This window comes from Lampris incognitus, chromosome 13 (genome assembly GCF_029633865.1).
Source record: "Lampris incognitus isolate fLamInc1 chromosome 13, fLamInc1.hap2, whole genome shotgun sequence".
NCBI classification, from domain to species: domain Eukaryota; kingdom Metazoa; phylum Chordata; class Actinopteri; order Lampriformes; family Lampridae; genus Lampris; species Lampris incognitus.
In genome coordinates this window covers 28813725-28832471 of record NC_079223.1, presented here as the reverse complement: position 1 = coordinate 28832471, position 18747 = coordinate 28813725, and the positions used below count along the sequence as shown (strand labels likewise).

General features: G+C 46.7%; 1 long non-coding RNA gene across 1 annotated transcript; it reads right to left on the bottom strand.

Annotated features, from left to right (window-relative positions):
• Positions 1-1947: 1947 nt before the first annotated feature.
• Positions 1948-16867, bottom strand: LOC130123247 (uncharacterized). Its single transcript, XR_008811288.1, has 5 exons — positions 16725-16867; positions 15579-15768; positions 13990-14137; positions 2573-2796; positions 1948-2091 (listed from the first exon to the last, which is right to left on the bottom strand). It is a non-coding gene; the product is annotated as an uncharacterized LOC130123247 (long non-coding RNA).
• Positions 16868-18747: the final 1880 nt, after the last annotated feature.

Genomic DNA, 18747 nt, shown 5'->3' with positions numbered 1-18747 from the left:
TCCTCTTCTCGTGGTCATCCTTTGTGGTATAATTGTCTGTGTGGCCCTTTGAAGTGTGGATATCTCCACTTGTCACAGCTTTAGAACTGCACTTTTCATATAAAAACAATATTAACTTTCTCTAAATAAAGAAAGAAAGAAAGTTGGACAAGTTTTGTCACGTTCTGTTTATCACTGTGTTTGCAGAAGAGTTACCGACAGCTAGCGGCGAGTCGTTCGTCAGATATTAGAATATCATTCCTGCCGCTGCCACAAACGGCCACGGCTGCTGCCTTTAGCTGCTGGTGTAAACCTCTATGGCTTTTTTTAAATTTTTTTATTTTTTGTGTGCACAGATACAACCTGGATATTGGCTCTGGACCGATGACAAACCACACTTTATCCGGTGTGATTCTAAGTCAAGTGTTTGACTGTGAAACTGTGTAACAAAACACATCTGCACATACCATTTGTACATTGTGTGTCGTTTGTACTTAACATACCAGCCAACTCCATCTTAATTACAGATGCAGAGTTTGTGTGGTAACTAAGGGCCCTGCAGTGCTGATAGGTACAGTATGGTTTTTTCCACAGTCAGCCGGTATTAACCCTGATGTTAAGAGCAAAGGGACCTCTTCGGGTATAATTGCCTGGGTCTCAAATGCTCTTTGAATGCCTGGCCAGATGCAACATAACAGTGGTAAAGGAGAGGGATTTAGGAGATTTTCTGCCGGCTTGCGTAAGAAGAGAGGAGAGCTGCTTCTTTTGGCTGGTTGCACGACACTGTGCGTGTGTGTGTGTGTGTGTGTGTGTGTGTGTGTGTGTGTGTGTGTGTGTGTGTGTGTGTGTGTGTGTGTGTGTGTGTGTGTGTGTTGGCTGAGAGAGAGAGGGACAGAGAGAGAACCTCTGGCAAATGAAACCCTTGGGCAAGTATTGCTCAATAAACCTTGGTATTTTAATTTGTAGGCGAGCATTTCTGTGTTTTGAGTGTGCCTGTGTGGTGCTGTGCACACGAGTGTCTCTGTACTCATAAAGCCACGTGCATCTGTATACGTGTGAGCACATGCTGTTCTGTGCAAAGTTGTGTCAGTACCGCCTGTGAGGAGGAATGATGGAGGGAGGGGTCAAATGAAGGAGTAAGAGAGCGGTTGACGGCAGCATTGGTTTAGGAAGACATTTTACACCTGGGGAGAACTCGTGGATCTGAGGGCAGGATGGTTTGTCCTTTGTCAAGTCCCAGCTGGGCCCTAATCCGCCTGACTCTCAGAATTATCCGGGCAGCGTGGGCAGTGGCACTGGCATTAGCGAGTAGCTAGCCTGGGCAGGACGTGCCTCACAGCAAGAAGGTCCTGGGTTCGAACCCAAGGCTGTCCTGGTTTGCATGTTCTCCCTGTGTCTGTGTGGGTTTCTGCCGGGTGCTTCGGTTTCCTTCCACCATCATAGGCATGCATGTTAGGTTAAATTGTCCTGCCTGTGTCCCTGAGCAAGGCAATGGAAAGTCCCCGGGCACTGCGGCTGCCCACTGCTCCTAGCATAGGATGGGTTGAATTTAGGAAAGCCACTTTATTTTTTCATGGTGTTCTTACAACAAATTGTATTCTTGCAACGATCTGCATTCAACCCATCCTATTGTATAGGAGCAGTGGGCAGCTGCAGCACCCGGGGACCAACCCCAGTTCTTCTTGCCATGCCTTGCTCAGGGACACAGGCAGGAGTGTTAACCCTAACATGCATGTCTTTTTGACGGTGGGAGGAAACCGGAGCACCCAGAGGAAACCCACGCAGACACAGGGAGAACATGCAAACTCCACACAGAAAGCACCTGGGACGGCCTGGAGTTCGAACCCAGGACCTTCTTGCTGTGAGGCAAGAGGATGCATTTCGTTGTATGTAGCCCTATGAACAATGACAAAGTGTCTTCTTCTTAAGCACAATGACTTTGTCCACAAGCCATAATCTGCAGTGAGTCTTCATCCAGTCTGTGACCAAAAGCTTAATTAAAACCTTGAATGGACTGGCAGACGGTGTCTCCTTGCCTTCTGTCCAGTGCCTGCTGGCATGGACTCCAGCCCCCCTTGACCCACACATCAATTAAGCAGGGGTGGATGATGCCTAAATGAGTGAATGAATGAATCAGTGAATTAGTTACGTTAAAAAAACAACAACAACAACTGATTGATTTACTGAACTCTGGGAAAACTGCTTGCCTTTGTTATTAACTTTTTGCAGTCAACCATCTCCTGTTTTGCGAAGTACCAAAACTTTATTTACAAAAAGAAAATCACCCAATTTCTACCCAAACATGTTAGGAAAATTAATTTAAAAGCGCCATTAAGTGAATAACGAGCTGTCTAAATAACATGACGTGGTCAACCTTTGCTGATGTTCGTTAGTTTGCCCAATGAGAGGCAGTTCGATGCCTGGTGTGTTTGTCAGAGCCGACGCTGCAGTGCACGGTGTCTCAAACCAAATCACTCGTACTTACAGACTAATACTGGTGACATCACTCAGTTTTTCTAACTACCCCCCCCCCTTAGGTGCATGGTTTGGAGTCCAAATTGCAACTGAAATGCTGACGTACCTGCTGACGTACCTGCATTAACACACATTTTGCTGCCCTTGTTACTCAGACTGGACGCAGCAGCGCATGGGGCAGTTGTAATGAAGTGCCGTGTCCAAGGGCATAACAGGCACATCTTCGGTCCTCATACAAGCCACTCCTGTGGTAACCAACCCAGGCCAAACCAGGATTACCCAGCCTGCCCTGGAATTCTAACCAGCAACCCCCTGGTTACTGGCTTGCTTCTCCTTCCCATACTGTACAGAACACACACACACACACACACACACACACACACACACACACACACACACACACACACACACACACACACACACACACACACACACAGCACACACCAGATGTATACAGAAAAAAAGGCTCAACTATGTCAACGATTGCATACAGACACACACACACACACACACAAAGGCTTTCATGTGTTGTATTTCATGTATTTCGTGTACCTACAGAGGAAGATAGACACAAATGCATGCACCATCACACAAGATATACTCTATTAAAACAAATGTTAACGTACATGAACACTTTCTCTCACACACACACACACACACACACACACACACACAGCATATGTCTGAATGTTAGATCACACAAGGTATACTATATTAAAACAAATGTTAACGTACATGAACACTTTCTCTCACACACACACACACACACACACACACAGCATATGTCTGAATGTTAGATCACACAAGGTATACTATATTAAAACAAATGTTAACGTACATGAACACTTTCTCTCACACACACACACACACACACACACACGGCACATGACTGAATGTTAGATCACACAAGGTATACTATATTAAAACAAATGTCAACATACATGAACACCCCCCCCCCCCCAGACACACACACACACACACACTCTTACATGCCTGTCCCCTGCGTTGCATGTTGGCTGCCTGTTGGCTTTTATCTTGCACCGGGCTCTAGATGAAGACCATATGCAGTCTCGGTGCAATTATAGTGTGTGGTGAATTGGTAGAACAACAAGCAGTCCTTTTAACAGGGCAGTAAATGCAGGTAAGGGCCTTTATTAAGCCAGATCAGGTTGCACTGATGTTGTCAGCCAGAGACTGGCTGGGCCCTGCTACTCTGGCCTAAGGAGACAAGCCTCGTGTGTGTGTGTGTGTGTGTGTGTGTGTGTGTGTATACGTGCGCACATGTGTAAAAGTGTGTATAATTGCACATATTTGTCTGGGGGTGTGGTCACGTACATGATGATTATGTGAATGCAATAGGGTGAAATATATGTGTGTGTGTGTGTGCTATTCCTTGAGAAGGCCTTTACTCGGGTTGACCTGAGAAGCATTATGTTCATGTTGGCTGACAAGGTAAATGTACACTCTGGCGTGCATGTGTTCACACACACACACACACACACACACACACACACACACACCGTACATGTCTGAATGTTAGATCAAAATTGTGTGTGTGTGTGATCCATAATGGACTTCAGCATGAGACCCCCACCTGATACTTCTCCAGGTGAAAGGTCAGTCTCTAAAATGTTTACGCATGGCCCTGTAATGTCAACTGCCTCCGTGACACTTGCATTACCCCCTCAGCCCCGCTGCACATAAATTACCAATAGATGTGCATTTAAAGTGACACGGGGCTAAGCCGAGAGCCCCTGCAGGCCTGTGTCGGAGTATGTTCAGCTAATCGTTAGCTTTTGTTTTATCACATTCGGTGTGGCACCCTGGCGGCTTTCACCTAGAACGGCAACGATGGTGCGTTTCGGGAGGCTTGACGATGAACATGGAGGGGATTTGGAAGTCCGTTTATTACAGGTTGTGTTATTCGGTGATGGTAAAAGTTGCTGACATCATGGAAATGATTAACATCAATTTAAGGCTAAGCAGATTGTACGCAGAAGACATAAATCCCATGCACAACTTGCAAAATGTTATTTGACGCAGGTTCGAGCCACTGACTGGTAAATTCTGCCAAAATCTACATCACAACCTCGAACCGCTTTGGCATTGTGACATTTTAGATAGGGGGATATTACAGGGTGTGGTTGAAATAAGGGAAACAAGGACATAAAGAGCCGCCACAGTGAAGGATGCTTTTGGTTCTGGTGGTTTCATGCTACTGAGCCCATTTCCTGGTGTGGTAACAGTCCAGTTGCTGCGAGGCGATGACGGCACAGTCTGATCCCTGCTAATGTATTAGTTCTGAGTCCTCAGTCCAGTCTCGGCGGGTTTGTTACACGACTGGGAGATGATCACTGCTCACATGAACAGAACACAAGCCCGCTTGGCTCCAACTCTGTCAGAACCTTTTTCTTTTTTCCGTCGGAAGACTCAGAGCTCGGTTCATCTGACATCCTGCATCAGTTGATTTCTGTTATTAACTTCAACTGCTTGTTTTGTTATCGTGTTTTGTTATTGGTTCTTCTCTTTTTTTTAATTTTCTTTCCTTTCTTGACATGGAATTTTAAAAAAAACTGCTTTTAATGTATTTGTTTGTCTTTTTTTGGTCACTTTTTCGGTTATCTTGTTCTGTTGTCGTTCTTACTGTATTTATGTGAGTATATTAAGCTAAACCTCTGCATTATGAGACAAGTCCCTATGAAACGGGTGTGTGGGGGGTATGAGACGAGTCCCCATGAAACAGGTGTGTGGGGGGGTAGGAGACGAGTCCCCGTGAAACGTGTGTGTGGGGGGTATGAGACGAGTCCACATGAAACGGGTGTGTGGGGGGTATGAGACGAGTCCCCATGAAACAGGTGTGTGGGGGGGTAGGAGACGAGTCCCCGTGAAACGGGTGTGTGGGGAGTATGAGACGAGTCCCTATGAAACGGGTGTGTGGGGGGTATGAGACGAGTCCCCGTGAAACGGGTGTGTGGGGGGTATGAGACGAGTCCCCGTGAAACGGGTGTGTGGGGGGTATGAGACGAGTCCACATGAAACGTGTGTGTGGGGGGTATGAGACGAGTCCACATGAAACGGGTGTGTGGGGGGTATGAGACGAGTCCCCATGAAACAGGTGTGTGGGGGGGTAGGAGACGAGTCCCCGTGAAACGGGTGTGTGGGGAGTAGGAGACGAGTCCCCGTGAAACGTGTGTGTGGGGGGGTAGGAGACGAGTCCCCGTGAAACGTGTGTGTGGGGGGGTAGGAGACGAGTCCCCGTGAAACGGGTGTGTGGGGGGTATGAGACGAGTCCCTATGAAACGGGTGTGTGGGGGGTATGAGACGAGTCCCCGTGAAACGGGTGTGTGGGGGGTATGAGACGAGTCCCTATGAAACGGGTGTGTGGGGGGTATGAGACGAGTCCCCGTGAAACGGGTGTGTGGGGGAGTATGAGACGAGTCCCCGTGAAACGGGTGTGTGGGGGGTATGAGACGAGTCCCTATGAAACGGGTGTGTGGGGAGTATGAGACGAGTCCCCGTGAAACGGGTGTGTGGGGGGTATGAGACGAGTCCCTATGAAACGGGTGTGTGGGGGGTATGAGACGAGTCCCTATGAAACGGGTGTGTGGGGAGTATGAGACGAGTCCCCGTGAAACGGGTGTGTGGGGGGTATGAGACGAGTCCCTATGAAACGGGTGTGTGGGGAGTATGAGACGAGTCCCCGTGAAACGGGTGTGTGGGGGGTATGAGACGAGTCCCTATGAAACGGGTGTGTGGGGAGTATGAGACGAGTCCCCGTGAAACGGGTGTGTGGGGGGTATGAGACGAGTCCCCGTGAAACGGGTGTGTGGGGGGTATGAGACGAGTCCCCGTGAAACGGGTGTGTGGGGGGTATGAGACGAGTCCCTATGAAACGGGTGTGTGGGGGGTATGAGACGAGTCCCCGTGAAACGGGTGTGTGGGGGAGTATGAGACGAGTCCCCGTGAAACGGGTGTGTGGGGGGTATGAGACGAGTCCCTATGAAACGGGTGTGTGGGGGGTATGAGACGAGTCCCCGTGAAACGGGTGTGTGGGGGGTATGAGACGAGTCCCTATGAAACGGGTGTGTGGGGGGTATGAGACGAGTCCCCGTGAAACGGGTGTGTGGGGGAGTATGAGACGAGTCCCCGTGAAACGGGTGTGTGGGGGTAATGACAGATGCTGTAGGGTTGGTGAAGGTCCTACACGGCTACTGAAACTGATGTCAGATGCAGAAGAGGAGTACTTCATGTTAGCATGTGCTTGGTTTTATAAGGAGAAGAAACTCAGTCACTCGTCAGGCCGTTTTTGTTTTTGTTTTTTGCCACTGAGTATTTTCATCCTTTGAATAGACATTGGGGCATCTGGGTAGTGTAGCGGTCTATTCCGTTGTCTACCAACACAGGGATCGGCGGTTCGAATCCCCGTGTTACCTCCGGCTTGGTCGGGCGTCCCTACAGATACAATTGGCCGTGTCTGCGAGTGGGAAGGCGGATGTGGGTATTTGTCTGGGTTACTGCACTAGCGCCTCCTCTGGTCGGTCAGGGCACCTGTTCGGGGGGGGGGGTAGCGTGATCCTCCCACGCGCTACACCCCCCTGGCGAAACTCCTCACTGTCGGATGAAAAGAAGCAGCTGGTGACTCCACATGGATTGGGGGAGGCAGGTGGTAGTCTGCGGCCCTCCCCGGATCGGCAGAGGGGGTGGAGCAGTGACCGGGACGGCTCGGAAGGGTGGGGTAATAGACCGGGTACAATTTGGGAGACAAACGGGGGGGGGGATAGACATTGGGAATGTGGGATCACACATAATGGGCAAAAGAATAATCTCTGGGTACTGGTTTTAATGGGTATCACCAGAAACCAGTAGAGACACGTGACCCTGCAGTGAAGGTCACTGACGAGGCAACTGGTCTTCGGTAGCAGATTCCTCGTTTTGACGCGTGATGAAAGCCTTCCAGTTTAGTTTGCATAAGAAAACAAATGTATTGTTTGTTAGGCATCATTGGGACTAACGTATATCCCCTGTTCTTACAAGCTTTTACTGATGGGGAAAAGGGCGTCTGAAGTCCATTGTTGACAAAATACCAATAGCTTTTTGCAGTTTTCAAAAAGTGAGAGGTGATGAACGATAATTGTTGGATGTTTTCAGAAAGGGATGCGTAACGTTGGAATGGTCCCCGGATGCAGCCGTCTGCAGGAGCAATTCAAGGACAACAAGAGACAAAGGGGAGAGCGAGATGGGAATAATTATCTGAGCCAGGTGTAGTGTAATGCGCGATAAAAAAACGGGGGGGAAATAAAAAGGCGACGGAGGAGAGGGCACAAAGATTGTTGTCTGTTGTGACGGTTGTGATAATTAACAAAAGCCGAGTGGAATGAACAAATCACTGCCTTGATTCTGGGACGGCTTCTGCACAGGCTGACGGGGACGTCATCTTGAGCCAGAGAGAGAAAAACTAATTTAGATTTCATTGCTTGGAAAGCCTCGCTGTTTTGTTTTGCTTTTTTCTCCATTTTATTTAATGGAAAAAAAAATTCTCTCATGTATAGCCACGGCATAATGGCTACCGCAGAGCAGAACAAATCCATCGTGCATTGCTTTGCCTCTGACATTTGTTGTTATGACTGAAGTTAATGCTATGGATGTCTCTACATTAGGATGTAGCAAAGGGCAAAAATGAGGCATCTTTGATAAGATGATGTGCCCACTAACCCGAGCATGACCTTTGCTAAGGATAACTTTGTTTAGCAGATATGTGAACAAGGGCCCTAGCGAGCTCTGCAGCTAATCAGTGTGTTTGGTAATCTGATTCATTTCCACCGGGATGGACTGGTGCCCGAGCTCTGAACTGGGCTATGGGCCTACCTGACCTCATAGACATAGTGCAAAAAATATTTCATCATGCAAACACACTTGCTCACAAACACTCACTCACTCACTCACACACACACACACACACACACACATGCATGCATGCACATTCATGCATAAACACACATAGTCTGTCTGCGTGCACACTCCTGTTGAAATGCATATGCACATGCACACACACACACACACACACACACGTGCACATTCATGCATAAACACACAAATAGTCTGTCTGCGTGCACACTCCTGTTGAAATGCATATGCACATGCACACACACACACACACACACACACACACACGCGTGGGCCTGAAAACATACTACATACAAACACACACATGCATGCATGCATGCACACATGCAAACATAGTTTATTTGCATGCACACACACACTTGCACTCTTTTTGAAATGCATATGCAGGCATACACACACACATACAATCAAATGTGTACCTGAAAACATACATAAAGGCACACACACGCACACACATGCGTACGCAGACAGACACACACACACACACACACACACACACACACACACACACACACACACACACACACACACACACACACACGCTTTACTTACTGGTAAGCCTGGACAACTAGGACAAATGAAAGACCTGCATTTTAACTATTGGCATAGAATAGTCGTGCCTGCTCTTCTACAGCTATTGTCATCATCTACATATGAAGGCTAATAACCTGGGATCATTTGACCAAAGATAACTTAATCCTCTCCCCCTAGTCTGGTTTAAACTACCAATCCACACTTGCAACGTTGCGATCTGATCACATTGGTGAAAACGTGTCTTCTCGTATCCATCGCTCGAAAAACATGTGATTTGAAAGATCGCGTTTTTAATTTGGCACCATGGAGATACATCACCTTGGAGGCGAGTGTATGAATCACATAACAGCAGCAAAGCCAATTTTATGTTTAGAGAAAAAAAAACAACACTTTCAAACACTATGAAAACTTACACGAAAAGACAAAAAAAAATGTCCAAAAAGTGATTTCCACCATTAACAATAAAGTGATGGACTTTGAGGGGGTGATTATATCACAGAATGCAAACTAACCGTGGCACAGTGAAGGGTTGCCTGTGCTGTACCAACACCAAGTCCTGTATCTTTCAGAGTAAAGGGGTTTTTTGTTTTTTATTTCCCCCCCCCCCTTTTCTCCCCAATTGTACTTGGCCAATTACCCCACTCTTCCGAGCTGTTCCGGTCGCTGCTCCACCCCCTCTGCCGATCCGGGGAGGGCTGCAGACTACCCCATATGCCTCCTCCGATACATGTGGAGTCGCCAGCCGCTTCTTTTCCCCTGACAGTGAGGAGTTTTGCCAAGGGGGACGTAGCGCGTGGGAGGATCACGCTATTCTCCCCCAGTTCCCCCTCACTCGCGCACAGGCACCCTGACCGCTCAGAGGTGGCGCTAGTGCAGCGACCAGGACACATACCCACATCCGGCTTCCAACCCACAGACACGGCCAATTGTGTCTGTAGGGACGCCTGACCAAGCCGGAGGTAACATGGGGATTCAAACTGGCGATCCCCATGTTGATAGGCAACGGAATAGACTGCTACGCCACCCGGACGCCCTCAGAGTAAAGTGATTTTGTGAAGAATAAACACCCATGCTGTCATGTTAGGTGTCAAAGTAGGGATTCATAACTTCTGGCTCCGTGACCTCCACTGGCAGAGACGTGCCCGCTTTGACCCCTGGCGATACATGGCGGTTGCACTGCCACTGCTGGCGTGACTGGCAGCTCATATGAGCCTTTACATCAGGGTGGCATGCTAACGCCGACTTCAAGCCAAACGCGAGTGGCTTCTCACTGAGACTAGCTCTCTGTGCTCTGCCAGTCCCGGTGGCAGATCGCCTGCAGTGAAAGTCAAAGGGTCCGTGGGTCACACACACAGGTGAACCCGGGATAAAACGTCAGTCAGCGTGCTTTGTGAGTGTGGGTGCTCGCGGGATGTCTGCAGAGTTTTGTTTTGAACTGACTGACGGCACATCATCATTAAAACGCCATCGAAACAAAACTTTGCGAGATCACTTGACAAGATAATAATCCGTTTAGAGGCTGAGGCCACCAAATTCCTCCATCCATCCATCCATTCATCCATTATCCGAACCGCTTATCCTGCTGTCAGGGTCGCGGGGATGCTGGAGCCTATCCCAGCAGTCATTGGGCAGCAGGCGGGGAGACACCCTGGACAGGCCGCCAGGCCATCACAGGGCCCACACACACACATTCAAAACTAGGGACAGTTTAGTACGGCCAATTCACCTGACCTACATGTCTTTGGACTGTGGGAGGAAACCAGATACCCTGGAGGAAAAACCCACGCAGACGCGGGGAGAACATTCAAACTCCACACAGAGGATGACCCGGGACAACCCCAAAGGTTGGACTACCCCAGGGCTCGAACCCAGGACCTTCTTGCTGTGAGGCGACCACACTAACTGCTGTGCCACCGTGCCGCCCCCGCCAAATTCAATCTCATTAAATCTCATTAAAGTCAAGTCAAGTTTAGTCGTATAACTCTCAATCACAGTTAATAGTTTCGGAGGACTTGACATTCACACAGTGAAAAAAGCAATTCATGGTACATTTAATGACAATGGACGACCCTCTCGATGCTTAGACCCTTGACAAATATGCGAAATATATTTAACACGAGGTAATGCTGGGTTAATCAGATATTAAATACTGGGCCTTATGTGTACATAGATGCTTTATGATATGGGGATATAGTGTGTGTGCTGTGCATCAAGAGTGCATTACACTTGAATTGAAACTAGAAAACCCGATCAATACCTGCTCCTATTGAATAGAAAACTTGGACCTGATGTGGCCTTCATTTTGTTTTTCTGCAAATATATTTCAAAAGGGGCTAACGTTACAGTATAATACAGGGGGATGTTCTCATTTGCTCTCTCTCTCTCACACACACACACACACACACACACACGCACCATGTTCCCTATACTTGTGGGGACCCCTTATTGACTACGTTCATTCCCTAGTCTTTAACCCTAAGCTTAACCATCACAACTGCATGCCTAACGTTAACCCTTACCCTGACCTTAACCTAATCCTAATTCTAACCTTAACTCTAAACCCAAATGCTAACCCTAAAATAGACCCTTTTCATCACTGGGACCCATAAAATAAACCACAAGGTAGTTGGTTTCAGGTTTTGGTATCCTGATGGGGACATTTGGCCCCCATTAGGATAGAAAAACCTTGTGTACACACACACACACACAGAGCTATGCCGTATGTAAAGACTCGTTTGAAATGACGAATCCGCCTTTTAAAATAATATGACGATCTTTCTGGCACAATAACTGCTAGAATAAAACTGGGACTCTGTATTGGGTATGTTCGAGGTTATTAGCAGCTGTCTTGAAATGTTGTTTTTTATAGAAAACAGCTGCACTTGGTGTAGGGTGTTACGCGTTCACTGTACCTATCTCTCTTCTTACCTCTCGTTCCGTTTTCCATCACTGTTCGTTAGTCACAACAATATCGAAACAGTCCAAAAGCTGTGACCTAAATGCTTTAAGATGTAAACATGCTAGCTGGATGCTGAGTTACAAATTTCAGTCGTATTTTTTGTCAGAGTTGATGCAGCATCTGCTGGACTGTAGCAGTCCAATGTATGAATGGAATAAAAGCTTTTTCTACTGTTGTTCTCTCAGTAAATTTGCCTATAGTAGAGCCTCAGTGCCTAACAATGTAAATGTACCTGTATGGTAACACAAATACTGCCCAAACTATAAAACATTTCCACATTTATTTATTTTTTGTGTTCTGCAATGGACACGTAGCCTGGTGGACTAGAGCTCTATGTGTGATATGTGTGCCGTATAGCCAGTCTTATTAGATTTGATTATCTACCATGGCTAGGTGGTTTACTACCGCTAGGCTAGGCTGCACTTCCTGGCCACTGTCAACTCACTGCCCACCTCACACCCATTCAGGAAAAGATGAGTCTTCACACCTCTTCTGCAGCTTCTCTCTATTTCCCTCTCCCTCTCCCTCTCTCTTCCTCCTCTACCTTGAGCCCTCTTTCTCATTCTTCTACCTCTCTGTTGCTATCATCCTGCATCTCTGTCTTCTCTCTCTCTCGCTCTCTCTCGCTCGCTCTCTCTCTCTCCCACCACCACCCTATTCACTCTTTTCTTCTCACTTTTCTCTCTCGCTCCCTTCCCTCTCAGAGGTGCTGATCAATTCACAGTCTCCCAGGGAGGTGATAGACTCCCCCTCTCCTGCTCACTCCCCTCTCCACCCCCGCACCCTCCCACTTGGCGCAATTGGCTGACACAAGACACACCTCGCCCTCTCCTCAACCCCCCCCCCTTCCTCTCTTCCCACTCCTCATCTCAGGAACAGAAGGGGGAAAGCGAGACGGTTGTCCTCTCTTCTCACTCCCGGGGCCGGACCGGTTCGAGCAACGATGACCTCGCCGGATGAAGTCACCCACGCCCTCTCTTTTTAACTCTGTCTTACTCTCACTCTCTTGCTCTCTTTCTGTCTCCCTCAGCGAAGTGTCTGTGATGCCATTAGCACACCTGAAATAATGGCACAAGTGACAAACACTGGGAGGAGAGAGAGGGAGAGGGAGAGAGAGAGAGAGGGAGAGAGTATATGAGAGATGCCAGAGCAGTTAGGAGAGAAAGAGATAGAGGGAGAGAGACAATGAGAGCAAGAGAGACAATGAGAGGTATACTGGAGCAAAAAGAGAAGTGAAGGTGGAGAGGGAGAGGGAGGGAGGGAGAGCAGGAGACAGAGATAAGGTTGCAGAGAGAAGGAGAGGGGTGTGATGAAGTGATGAGTTCAGAAAGCAGCCATGGATAGAAGAAGTAGAGTCGGTGGCCTGGTGACCAGGGGGCTCCATGTGAAAATTGACTGGCAGTATTCATGCATCTATTAATATAAGGCTAAGTGTGTGTGTGTGTGTGTGTGTGTGTGTGTGTGTGTGTGTGTGTGTGTGTGTGTGTGTGTGTGTGTGTGTGTGTGTGTGTGTGTGTGTGTGTGTGTGTGTGTGTGACAGAGAGAAAGAGTGCTTGCTCAAGTATGTGTGTGTGCAAATCTACTGCACCTGTGCGTGTGTGTTCATGTTGTCCCCATGTGTTTGTGTATTTGCTTCTTTCCATGCATGTGTCTGCGCTCACCACAGGCATGTGCGTTTATGTTTCATATGTGTGCATATGTGTGCATGCATCTACACACGTGCGAGCGTGTGAGCATACATGATTGTGTGTGTGTGTGTGTGTTCATGTGTGTGCGCATGTAGGCTCCGTGAGCATCTAATTTCACACTGTTCTCACCCAAAGAAAGCAGATGTTCATCACATAGATGTTCTATAGGTGACAATGATGTTAGATTGGCGATGAGGTGCTGTGGGTGTCAGATATAAGTAGCTCATTTTTTTTCTCCTCAGCAGAGGAAAATATTGAGTTCAGCAAAACCCATTCGCAGTGCTTTTAACACTTGTCCCTGTGTATAAATTAATAACATTACAGGGCTATTTCAGGACCCTCTCAAAACTGCAGATGATATTTGAGTGTTGAATTCATGTTTAAAGAAGGATATGCATAGTCTGCTGATAAATCAAATGTCTTACAATGTCCTTTTGTGTTATACATTACATGAGGGGCTTTTGTCTCGGTCCAGCGGGTCAGCGCCGTGTCCATTGTGCGCGCATCTCAAGACAACTCTTCCTGCAGTTGGTGAATAAAGCGCACCATAAGACGTCTCCAGACACATTTCTGCGTTGGCTCTGTGGTTTTACGTGACCTACAAAACAAAACAAGTAGGAGCAGAAGGCACGCTTCTTTACACTCCTGATTGATTTGGTCAGGACAGCAAAGCAGCTTCAAAGCAACCAAATCCTGAAACTAATATGCATGTAGCTACAACAAGAGGCAACACACCAGCCAATAAACAACGTGGTTACATTTCATTGGAATTCAAAATAAACATTTTGAACGTCACAAACATCACGCAGACCTTAACAAAAAAAAGGGAAGAAAAAAACCCCCACAAGTGTCAACTAATATCCAAACATGCAGTGAAAGTTATGACACAATGGCAGTCCGGAATAGGAACAGATGCAAGTTTTGATAAAGTGACTACACAACGTGTGGAAAACCGACGTCACATTTCTTTGCCGGGGTGTCACAGTTCTGCTATGTCGCATTGTCCAAACTCAGTCTGTGTAAATTAGACATCTGCCTCAACCTCCACTTTAACTGTAATTCCCGGGATGTCCAGTAGAAGGCGCACATGATTAAGCATTCACGTGGGTGGAGGCGAGGTGCTCCTCGGAATAACGTTTGGGCCAATTTAGTTAGTTGTAGGTATGAGAAGTTAATGATCGGAAAACAAGTCGCTGCACTAAATATAACACTGATTGCTTTTTCCTGTATCCGGTTAGGATTGTGATAAACCTGCGCTGCCTGTGGGCCTTGTCACGCTCTTTATATATGACGTTATATAAGCCACGAGCCAGCCTCGCACAGGGCCTTGTGTTTCACCGTCATGTCCTCCCTGTATCCTCCCCCTATGTGAGGCATCACATTGTCTGCCTGTTTGTTTTTTTATTTATACATAATAAACAACTTTATAAGTCAGAGTCAGTTTGTGCTCGCTGGGGCCAAGGTTTTGCTCCACACTGTTAACAGAGAGCAGCTTTAGATAAAACAATCTAGACTCAGACTTCCAAAATAACCCAGATGCAAACAGCGACGCAGATGAAGGAGAAAAACAAAAAACACTTGCACCTATCTACACTTGTTTAATGTGAGATTTTTTTGGGGGGGGGTACATTTGACTTTATACTATACCCAAGCAAGCAAATAAATAAATAAAAAATACACTAACACTGCAGAACACGTCGTTTTTAAAGAAGAAATGAAGGTGAATGCATCGTGTTGTGCGCATTAACGACAGAATTACTCTCGACTGAACGGTCGCCGACCACGCTTTATCTATAGCCACACCATATCTGCCACATACCTGCACCATATCTGCACCATAGCTGCAGTATATATCTGTACCATATATGTGCAGTATATATCTGTACCATATATGTGCAGTATATATCTGTACCATATATGTGCAGTATATCCAAGGTATTTTGACACGTGATAAATATAGTAGCTCCACGGCGCTCTCGTGCAACTGAATGGATCGTTTGAACTTCGCTCACAGTAAAATGGATCCGTGTATGTCCTACCAGCTCCAGTAGAAAACAGAGTAGACGCTACGAGTGGCCCCCTTGCAGATCCCGCGACGCGTCTCGGGGCTGCAGAGCTTTGACCTCAGATTGACTCCCGGCGTTGCCAGTTGCTCCCTGTGTTGGTCCGCCATCGTTAGCAGTTCCTCGTGTAAGGCAGCTGGACCATTACTATGGTGCTGTTGGTTCTCTGAGAAAAGAAACCGCACTCCAACTTCAAATTAGGTTTTTGTTGGTCCGCAAGTTGTTTTTTTTTAGACATATTTGTTGTTGTTTTTTTCTTCCTATTTTTAAATACTCCGCAATAGTTAGTGAAATTGGAAAATAATCATGGATGATGGTAAAAAAAGAAAAAGAAAAAAAGAGGAACAACGGTCTTGTAAGTGCTCGGAAAATGAATTTCAACGTAATGTTTAATTACATGAATTGTGAAATCTCGTGTTAGACCAGGCTGCAAAACATCCCCCAACTTTATATATATATATATATATATATATATATATATATATATATATATATATATATATATATATATATGTTCAAAAAATGTTTGACACCAAGTAAAACCACACGAAGGCCATCTTACAATGTATATTGAATTGTTTTGCCGGTCAAATATGCTGTCAGCCTACATTTAACCGTTAGAAAGTAATGCCTTCTGATTTTATTGAAACGACTCAAAGCATTACCGTCATCCCAAAGCGGATTAAATAGAAATTATGGTATTAAGACCCCCCCACCCCCCTCTTCCAGGACACCAAAACGCGCTGACCCTCACAAGAGAGCAGCTCTGACAGTGAAAGTATGGCGCTCCGCCGTCCTTCTATAGAGGCGCTTTAATTACTTCATAATGCCGTTGTTGTCGTTTCCCCGTGTCAGGCGCTGCTGTGTGGGTCTAGGTTCATCTCGGGGACCCATTAACTAGTGTATCTTAAGAGGAAGTTAAGATACTACTACACACCATAAACCATCTAATTAACTCCCCCCCCCCAATCCAACGTTTGATGGAATGTCAATTTTCCACAATACATCATTCTTTGATTCAGCTGATTAGGTACCTGAAAGACTTCCGTGTTGTTTTTCCCCCTCTGTGCTGACTTCATCATCAACAAGGAAAACTAAAATGGGAGCCTTTTTTGTACTTACCCACAATTTTTTCGAGATGAACAAACCAGACAGTTATTCATCGTGCAAAAAAATAGAAAAAGAAAGAAAGAAAGAAAAGAAAAAAGTGGTGGTAGACTTGACGGTGCAGACTCTCCCGTTATTATCTACGTCGCATGCAGGACTCCGCGCGCCGGTGCGCCTGCATGCGTGTGTGGCTTCTTGGCTTCTCCCGCCGTGCGAGTGCGCGCTTCCCGCCGTCTGTCCCGCGGGCTTCGCTGGCCGGTGTAGGGGGGGGGGGATTTAATAGTAATTTCATGCCTGTAAATTTGACCGTCGCATCGCCCCGCTCGGGCGGTATAATGCCGCCACCGAACCGCTGAATGTGCGAATCCCGCGTTAGCTATCTGTTATGTACGACACTGACGCTGGCACCGGCCTCGGGCATTATGATCGATGACGGATGCTTCCCGGGAAAACTTCAAACGCCTTGTCACCGGAGTAACGCGCCTCTATGCCGCAACGACGGCTTATAGCATAATCAGGAGATATTAGCCTGTTATTTTGCCCACTTTCCTCTGTATGCCACCCAAACGCATTAGAATAGGAATCAAACAGAACTGCCGAGGTTTACTGTTTAGAGAGAGGGATATCTTGGGGAGGAGGAAAAAAAGTTAAATTCGAGGTATTTTTGACAAAATTACACCCATACGCAATTTTTTAAAATAGATTTCGTTAAGAGAGGAGTAGCTACAGCTTCCGTTCATTTTCATAGAAACTTTTTAACAGGCCATTTGACCCGGAATTTACGCACAAGGTCACCGTGGCAAACTGGAGAGAGTAAAACTTTAATGAAGAGCTCTGCGTTGTGTACAAACGTTGGGTAAACGCGACAGTCACTTAGAAAAATGAGAAGAATTTTAATTATCATCACTTAAATGTGTTTTCCGCAGTTACATGCGGTGCACTTGGAAACTCTCAATAGGTTTTGAAATGTGTATCTGGTCACGCGTGTATTTATGGTTGAATGGGAAATAGAGAAGGAAAGATGGGCTGTGAATGAGAAAAGGAGAAAGCCGGGGTGGACAAAACACGGACCTCCGTGTCAAAGATGCAGCGCTTTGGCAAATATACAGACTATAGAAGCTGACAGTATGCAAAATAGTGTGCGATATACTATTTTCAAGCGGTGGTTTTGTTTTGCACCTCCTCGCCAAAGTGGCCTCAAACCGATCAATCACCTCAGGATCGATCACACTGAGAGCCAATAGGGGGCTCCCATCCCAGAGCCTCGCTTCCATTGGACATCTACGGCAGAGCGCGAGAGCGTGCCGCTGCTGGAGCGACCCATTCGGCGGTGGTGTGGGGGTAAAGGGACGGACGGAAAATGAAAAATTACAGGGGTTATATTTTCGCTGTAAAAAACAACATTACGCTCCGACGGCTTATTTCTCCACATGTGATTCAAAAACGCATTCCCAAAGTTTTGAACATTTGTTCTTTTTTTTTAATCGGCATCGCTAATGACTGCTGCTGCGAGATGCCTCGGTTTCGAAAGTCTTCAAAAATTAGAGACGGGCTGTCACTCAACTTGACATGTGTTGCTTGCTCGACTTATCTCACTTAGGTGAAGAAATTGCAATGCATTTCATAGGCTTTCCATTCATAACCACGTAGGTACGTACTTAAGGCATGCCGGTGCAAAGTGCATACGCAGATACACACTATCGTGTCTGTAATCTATTCACGCTGTCTACCCCCGACCAGCAATTTGCCGTCTTCCACCCCAACACGGACCGATCGCTTGTCTTCTAATAAACGAAGGCTTATAGGGGTGAAAATGACGAGATTCGTGGCTGACGTGTTACACAGAGACCGAGAAAGCATATCGAGTGTTACGATGTGTTCAGTGCAACCTTCTACGGCTAACTTGTTTAACTATCAACGCTTTATCTGCCGATGAGATCGACTCGTAGGGAAATGATGCACTGCCTCTCGTTTTGACCTGCTACGCAGAATCAGTAGGCTTGACCTTATAGATCGTATAGGCTTAAACGTCGAGGAT